Here is a 9,046-nt window from a genome sequence, read left to right as displayed (position 1 = left end):
CCATCACTCACACTTTCTGCGATGGTACTAAGGCTTTGACTTTAGAGATAAGCATGCGAGCTGCTAAGATGCTTGATGGGCTACGACGGGCTGGACACCTAAAATCCTTCAAGCATGTGACGATGGTCGACGATGGGAATGGGCTTAGAACAATGAGGTTAGGTTTGCGACGACGGGTCTGGGTGAACGTGAGGCATGGAGAATGTCCTTTTTATAATTGGCCAAAACTTGTTGTACATTTTTATATTTCGTTAAAACAAAGGAGACCAAAATGAATGTCCTTTACTCAACAGAATGTCCTTTTTATATTTTCCAAAAACTCGTTGTACATTTTTTTGTATTTCTTTAAAACAAAGGAGACCAAAATGAAATAAACCCTTTAAAATATTAACATAACTAAATTTAACTAATCATGATGTGTTACCTCAAGCTATAATGTTAAGCATTGTACAATCACTTATAACAATACTCTATAATATGTTATTAAAAAGTCATATCCTTCAATATTTCCCAAGATAAATTGAAATGTACTTTTATAATGACTACAAGAGAGTAGTCCATCCATTAAATTAATAACAAATGTACTTAACTCGGATAATATATATATATACATATATTAGGTGAAAGAGATGTGCAATAAATAAAATATATACACGCTTGTTTAGTTTTATTTAGAAAATATATTAATTTATTTTTATTATATTTTTTTAATTGTCATATATATTTTAAATAAATAAATAATGTCATCGATAATTAAAGAAGATGTTTAATATACGAAAAAATACCATTTTGACCCCTGTGTTGTGAAAAAGTTATTGATCAGACTCTCTGTTTTGTTAAATGACAATCAGACCTTGTGTTTTGCAAAATAAAATAAAATAGTACCCTGAGCCAAATTTTCATCAAACTTCTTTTTTAAATATGACAAAAATTCCCCTAGGTTTTAATTTTGATTTTATTTTTTAAAAATAAATAAAAAATAAATAAAGCTTAAATCCAAATCAAATATAAACCTTAAATCTATCTTAAAATACACAAAAACTTAAAACCCAAATTTTACAATAAAAAATCAAAATCAAATTAAAAAATCCAAAAATTATAATAGAAAACATTAAATCTATCAACAAAAGATTCTGATATCATATTATCTTAGTTCATCACTACAAAAAATGTTAATATTAATAACAAAATATTTGGAAAGTATTGAAAAAACGTTATTAAACATAGTTAATGGAAAAGGCGCAGAGGGTACTTAAAATAAAGCACGTTAAAATATTTAATTTTTTTTCAGTAAAACATCTCTCCCTCCGAACCTCTTTTCCTCTTGCGTCTTTCCCTCTTCAATACTTCTTTTTCCCCCATTTACTAGAGGAGAGAAGCCCTAGCTTTCCTCTTTTTCCTTCCATCTTTACCTCATAGCAAAACCTCTGAAGCTCTTCTCGTACCTTAAATTAATATTTCTCCTCACTAAATTGGATTACTCATCTCCTTAATGCTCTATAAACGATCCACCTACTGCTGCACACTAAACTCGCCTAAATTCTTCTCCTCAGGTACACACATGTACCCACAAACTCCTCTCGAAATTTCCTCTGTCATGAATGATTCATCTTTCAGATTTTTGGTGGTAAGTCTTTACACTCGTAGTTTTAAATATATATAATATTATATATCTATTATTCTTATTTTTTTATTTCACATACTCCCACTACCAAATAGTCAAATGTCTTCTCTTCCATTCAACTTTTTCTCTATCACACACATTTAAATCTTTAGTTATGAGGTGGGTAAGTCTTACACTTTTAGTTTCAAATGTATATAGGGAGATTTTAGGTAGGGGCATTACTTTTGCCTCTACCAAAGAGGCATTTTCTATTTTCGGTACTTGGATAAATTATAACCAAATTATTTTTGTATGACTGCATAGTTGTAGTTATAGTAGGCATCTAGCCAATTTTCGGGAAATTCCAAATAATCTACAGTGGTGAAATCAGAGTTCAAAAAGTTTTTTTTCCATGCATATAAAAAAAAAACATAGGCACCAGTGCAACTGACTATTTGAACTTTTAATTGAATTATAATTTCTCCAAGTGCAAAAAATTGAAATTTTACTGTAGGGCTTCAAAAAGAACCGCACCAGTGGGGCTCTTGTCTATTCGCAACCCATGAAGAATTTTCAGCGCAATTTTTTTTGTGACCGTGTATATTAAGTTATTTAGAACATCCTACAAATTTTCAGAAAATTTTGAATAATTTACAATGTCGAAAACAAGGTGTTACGCCCAAATTTCGAGAATGGAAATTTTGATATCGAAAGTTAGGCTCGTAAAGTGAAAGATTGGAATAAGCATATTCATCATATAATCAGCATTAATCAAAAAGTCAATAACAATCTCGCTGAGTATAAAACGACAATGTCGGAATTGGTGAGCTCGGAGCTACATGGTCTCGAATGGGTTCTGAGGTTACAAGTCGAGCTCGAAGTTACAATGGGGATTCAACACTTGTATAAATCTCCTTGTTAAAATATTTCCATCAGACGGGACAACTCGAGCTCAGGAATTATGAGCTCGGGAAGGGATGATCTCGATAGTCTCTTGTTAAGACCGTGGTAAAACAAGTTGACAAGCCCGTGGTGATTGGTCGATCTCGGAGTCATTCTATTGTTCGGGGTAAATAGACAAATGTGAACATAATTATTGTTTGAATATCCCTATATATATGGGATTAGTTGCAATCTGTTAATAAATCCCGAATTTCATGAGATTTATGTGCGTATTGGCACTACAAGAAAAAATACTTTTAATAACACCAAAAATGTGTTATCAAAACATACCATAACACTTTTTGATGTGTTAAGACCGACTATGTTATCGTAGGTCAGGGTACTTTACATAACACTTTATCATTGTTATACAGATGTGTTATTATACTATCAACGATAACACAATTTCTGTGTTATTTTAATAAATAGATAAGTGTTAATTATGTTATTTATAGTCGATTATATAACACATTTCAATACTTATAAATTTGTGTTATACTACACTTTAGTATAACACATTATTTGTGTTATATAATGAAGTTTTCATAACACAATTCTTTGCATAAAAAGTGTTATTGTAATAGATATTATAACACAATTTTCGTATTATAACACTAATTTATTCTATTATATATATATTTTTATATAATTAAAATTAACTTTCTAATATATACTAGCATCATCAAATGAACTTGATTTTCAAATAACAAAAAGTAAAAACATTCAACATTGTATTAACAAACCACAAATTAGTTTAAAACATTCAACACTGTCATCAACAACAAAATGTTCTTTAAGTATTCAAGGAGTCTTAAATATTCAACATAGTGAAAGTTACTACTCGCAACATAAAATATTCTACAGCTGCCCAACACAAAGCCTTCAAAATTAAGTATCCTTTTCTACATCGCTTGTCACATTTGCAAAATAAACAAAGAAATATTTTATTGTTATTATCTAGCATCACAAATTACTTCAAGAAAAATGCTATGGAAATTATATCCAAGAAAGGACACCACATACAAAATAATGAATTCACAACTACACCAAAGCAAACAAAGAAACCAAACACTAAATTATAAGACATTGGTTATTTTTTTAGTAAGAAAATTTACCTCTTGGAATAACTTTTTTAGAAGGCCATGCAACTGTGTATGAAAATGTTAGCAGCTTGTGGAGTGTGGAGTGTGTAGTGTGGGGTGTGGACTATTTTTGTATGATAGAATAGATCACATGAAGGATGAGAATGTCAGCCTCATCACCATCTTTTATTTTATAAACAAAAATATTTAACCTTTCAGTATCATCAATAGTCAGACTTGGATTTCTCTTCTATGATCTCTGATTTCTCTTCCTAGTTTTTATTTTTATGAGCAAGAATATAAATGGTGGGTAAATTTTTACTTGGATTATGGTGAATCTATTTTGTTACATATGTACTAATTTTAGCATATTATTATTTACTTGTTTCAAATAAAAAGAAATGGCTAACCCAGAAACTTGTTGTTGAAATTATTTACCTTTCAATGAATAAGAAGTAATCTTTAGAAAAAGATAAACGTTCCCTGACCCTAAACATTACCAAATATTGGACTGCTTTTAAATACAAAAAATTTCAAAGATATATTTTTTTTGGATTTATTTATGAACTAAAGTTATTGTTTATATATATGAAGAAGATCCATTGTCATCTTTTACTGTGGTAATGTTTCTGTTATACTGATCATATCAGCCCCTGTTTCTTATGGAAAATGAGAATTATACTAAAATGTGCTGCCATTTTTTCTTCTTCTTTTGTATTGGCTATGATAACGACATAGGTAAAATGAGCATGCATTTAAACATCATTTTTAACAAACACAAGTGTCATATATCTCACAATTCAGGGCCAATTTAAGAAGCATACATAGCCATCTGTTTGTTAGTGTGACCATTTTCTATTAGTATACATTATAAATTCAATCTATTGTACTCACTTTGTTTGGACCTACTTATAGGCTATATAGATCATCAGAATACACCATACCATCATATGGCTAAGTACTTTCAGATTTGGGTTGTAATTAATTGAAGAAATTACACTTTTTAATTGTAATTTTATTCCACCATACCATCATATTCTTACCAGTTTTTTTTCCCTCTAGTCTTGGCAGTTTTCCCTCTACGAGCTAATTACTCTCTTGAATAAATAAAAGCATTTCATTTCTTGGTTTTCTTTTAAATTATGGCTTTCTATTTTTTGTAATTTAATGATTTGCTTATTTGGCTCAATCTGAATTGTTCCCCAGGATTCCGATACAACTACCTGCAAATTGAAGTTGTAACAGAGAGCTTTCACCAATTAAAAAGATCCTTTTCTTCATTTAAATTTGATTGATTGATTTTTTAACTCAAAGTTGCGTGTGTATGGCTTAATTTTTGTTGAACTTGTGGTTGGCTGTTTGGTTTCTGTTGAATAGAATAATCACGTGGAATGACTATTACTTTGTTCTAAGTGTTCATAGTGTAGTATATTCTTTGAACACTGAAACTAGAAACTAGAAACTAATGGTACAAGGAGTTGAGTGTGAAAATAAAAGATAATAAAAATTAGGAAATGATGGTTTACACAACGCTACTATGAAATAAAACATTCAGCTGAACAGGAAAGTTCTGTCTGAGTTATCTATGCACGAACCATACAGTTTCAAGTTTTGGCTGAATTTCATTGTTTTTTTATGATAGACTGCATGTGAGCAACAACCATATTTACATGCAAAATTATTAGATCTTAGTTTTCCAGCCCTACAAGTAACTTGGCACTGGTCTATGTTGTGCCTTGACCGCCATTTTTTGTTAATTCTGCTGGTTTATTTTCTATCCATTTAATAGTCTCTAGTCTAAGAGATTCTAGTGTTGTTTTTAATTTAAAAATTAGATTCTAAAATGGTGCCACTAACTAATTGGGTTTGGATCAAAGACAAGATTTTAGCTTGGGCTATGGAAATTTTGTTATGGCAATTAAATCTAATCTATACATATGGAAATAATGAAAACAATGTGACTAAATGAAAAATCTAATCTATACATATAATGAAAAATCTAATCTATACATATAAAAGCTTACATAACCATCTATCAATACCAAGTCAAAAAATTCAAACAACACACAATAAGTTTTCTTCCTTATATCACCGCAGCACACAAACAAATTTTCCAGAACTACTTCTCTAATACACACAAGTTTTCAACCTTCCGTTATCACCACAGCACACAATTTTAATCTCAGAACCTACTTCTCTATGGATGAATATTTAAGATATTCAAACTCCTCTAAAAATTTTAAGATATTAATAATAAGAGTTAAAATAACAAATTCCGTACCTCTTGCAAATTAACTTTGCAATGCTCCTTGCCAATTCGATCCACAACCTAAAGAATATAATCAATACCTAAAAGATTAATACAAAATTAAAATTTGTCAATAGATATTTAAACAGCCTTTGAAATCCAAAATTTATCTAATTCGATCTAAAAATTTGGGGATAAAATATATACACACATTTACTTTAAAGGCATTTTAAGTATGACTTAGTAAATTTGGGAAAAATGGATAGGAGAGTGTACCTATTTCACACAATACAATAGTAAGTTTTGATCGTTTTCTGAATATATGGGATTAAATGGTCCTTTTTCCGTAATTGAATTTTTTCTTTCTGGGGATGATTGAGATGTTATTATCCAATAATTTTTTTTCTAGGGGACATTTACACTCTAATAGAAATTACAGAGTATATACTAAATATATTATGGCTGAAATTACAGAGAGGAATTGAAAGGGTAAAGGCTAAACTGAAAAAAGAATTTGAGATGAAAGATTTGGGTGCTGCAAAACTAATTTTGGGTATAGATTTCTGGTTTATGGTGGAGTTGGAAACGAATATAGGACAGCTGCTATAGAAGGTTTTGTTGACTCATATTTTGCAGGCTGTCTAGAAATTAGAAAATCACTTACAGGTTATGTTTTGGAAGTTTTCGGTACAACTGTTAGCTGGAAAGCCAGTTTGCAAAAGATGGTTGCTTTATCTACTATAGAAGCTGAACATATAGCTTTAACAGAAGTTGTCAAGGAAGCTATATGGCTGGTATATATACTGTTGAGTTGGAGAATTTGTTATTTATTTTGGTCAAGTTAGCAATCTTGTATGTTTACAACCATTCTTGTAAAGCATTTAGTTATGTTTCGTTATGTTTACTACTGCTATATATACTGTTCATTTGTATACTTTTACATATAGTTTTTTAGAAACTTTTCCTTGTAATTTAGTAAAAAAAAATTGTAACTGAGAGAAGAGAGATTTGTACTGAAAGAAGAAGGAAGTTCTAATAAAAGTGGCTGCCCGTGGATGTAGCTTAGAGTTCTAAGTTTTGACTCTAATTAGGACCACGTAATTCTTGGTGTTGTGTTTTAACTAGTTTGATTTCTTGTATGTTTCTTCTAACTGGTTTGTTCTTGTGACTGTTTCTTTGGATCAAATTGTGTTTGTGCAAGTTGTTGTGATCTCTGGTCTTGGCTCTACATGTTTTAATAAATTACTCTATGAACTATATATCAAAAAGATATTTGATCAATATCTTGATTGAGATTTGACTCATTCTTAATCTTGATTGAGATTTATATTTGATTGAGGATAGTTTTTTCATTACAGGAAGGGATTAAGAGAAAGTAGAAAGATAAGCAAAACAACAAGTGTGGTGGTCCTCATAGTCATAGCATGGGTTATATCAATAAGATTGTCCATAATTTTTCAATCTATATCAAATACATTTTATCATATAGATTATATACATTGGAACAAGCAACAAGCATCTTTCATTTTTATTCTTTTCCTTTCTAACTAGGGCTGCTAGCAATTCTTGGCTCAATTCAAAACATGCCAAAAAACACAACATGGAAATAATTTGATTCCATTCTAATCCCAAGTAAGCAAAGTTGTCTAAACATGTTTTCTGTGGTGATAGGAGACCAAAATATCAGAGTATGCAAAACAAAAGATGATCAGTGATTATTTAGGTGACAATGGACCCCATAAAATCGACTAAAGATATGATCTTGAAAGCAATGGTGGAACTGCAACAAAGAACCATTAATAAAAAAAAACACACACACACACACACAGAAAGTTATCACTTTTGATGAGATGAATTGACAAGAATGAAATGAAAGGATATAGAACCAAGAGAGGGAGATAGTTGATTGGCAAGACCACAAAATTAACCATTGGTAAGCAATTGAAGGCAAGTTGTACAAGGTCTTATGGTAAAGGTAGAGGATATGCTTAGAAAAATTACATCATCCAAATGTTAAAAAATATATTTTAACAAATAACAACATAACTACTATTAGTTTCCCCAATATGATCTTGTTTTTTTCAATGGATTTTTCTAGGCCATTTAAAAAAACTAGTTAAGAGAATATTAGCAAGATGAAAACAAACTTCTTACGCATGACATTGCCAATAGTTCCATCAGTGTAATTAAAATGTATTAAAAATACACATCAAAGAAATTATACCTTGTGTCACCAACAAAATCATTGGAGACAACGTCTTCATCTGTGTACCCAAGAATGCCTTTGAGTGGTCCCTCTGATGCATACCTATATCACCAATCACAAAACAAAAATTAAAAATAAGACAATTACACACTTAGACAAACACAAGAGGAGAGGAATAAATGCAATGATTAGATACTTCACAAAGAATGCATGAACATACTTTATGGCTGCCTTGACATCTTCATAGGAAGCACTCTTCTCAAGTCGACAAGTTAGGTCCACCACCGAGACATTAGGAGTTGGAACACGGAAGGACATTCCAGTAAGTTTTCCATTCAGTTTTGGGAGAACCTTTCCAACAGCCTATCGTTCCAAAAAAAAAATAATAAACATAATAATAAGAATAAGAATCAAACCACATTAAAACCAGTATTGTTTTTAGATTTCCCTATGAATTTAGATTTCACTACCTTTGCAGCACTAGTAGAACTAGGAATGATATTTTGCCCAGCTCCATGGCCTACTCTCCAATCCTTCATTGATGGGCCATCAACAGTCTTCTGTGTTGCTGAACATTAGAAACAAGAGTGAAGTAACCAACTTGTAAGCTATTCTCCTATTATAGAAACAAATAAAGTGAAAAACAAACCTGTAGTTGCATGAACAGTTGTCATTAAACCTTCAAGAATACCAAATTCCTCATGAACAATCTGTGTAAAGTAATAAGAAAATCACTCTGCGAATAACTAAAAAGCATAATAGGTAAAAACAAAAGCACAAGGATATTTAACCAGATGCATTCATAAATTCAAAACCTTTGTTGCACGAGTGCTCTTGCCATGGATGCCGTCACATACCCTGTGACTAGATCAATAACTTGAACATTTGAAACATGAAGAGGAGCTTCAACCGTAAATAGGGAAGAGAATATTCATCAAAAAAATTAGCAATAAATTTACTTAGCT

General features: G+C 30.8%; 1 long non-coding RNA gene across 1 annotated transcript; it reads right to left on the bottom strand.

Annotated features, from left to right (window-relative positions):
- Positions 1-7,571: 7,571 nt before the first annotated feature.
- On the bottom strand, positions 7,572-8,812 carry LOC133780584 (uncharacterized). Its single transcript, XR_009869426.1, has 3 exons — positions 8,731-8,812; positions 8,302-8,649; positions 7,572-8,183 (listed from the first exon to the last, which is right to left on the bottom strand). It is a non-coding gene; the product is annotated as an uncharacterized LOC133780584 (long non-coding RNA).
- Positions 8,813-9,046: the final 234 nt, after the last annotated feature.

This window comes from Humulus lupulus, chromosome 5 (genome assembly GCF_963169125.1).
Source record: "Humulus lupulus chromosome 5, drHumLupu1.1, whole genome shotgun sequence".
NCBI classification, from domain to species: domain Eukaryota; kingdom Viridiplantae; phylum Streptophyta; class Magnoliopsida; order Rosales; family Cannabaceae; genus Humulus; species Humulus lupulus.
Note: the sequence above shows the minus strand (reverse complement) of the source record. Positions and strands in the feature narration are given on the sequence as shown.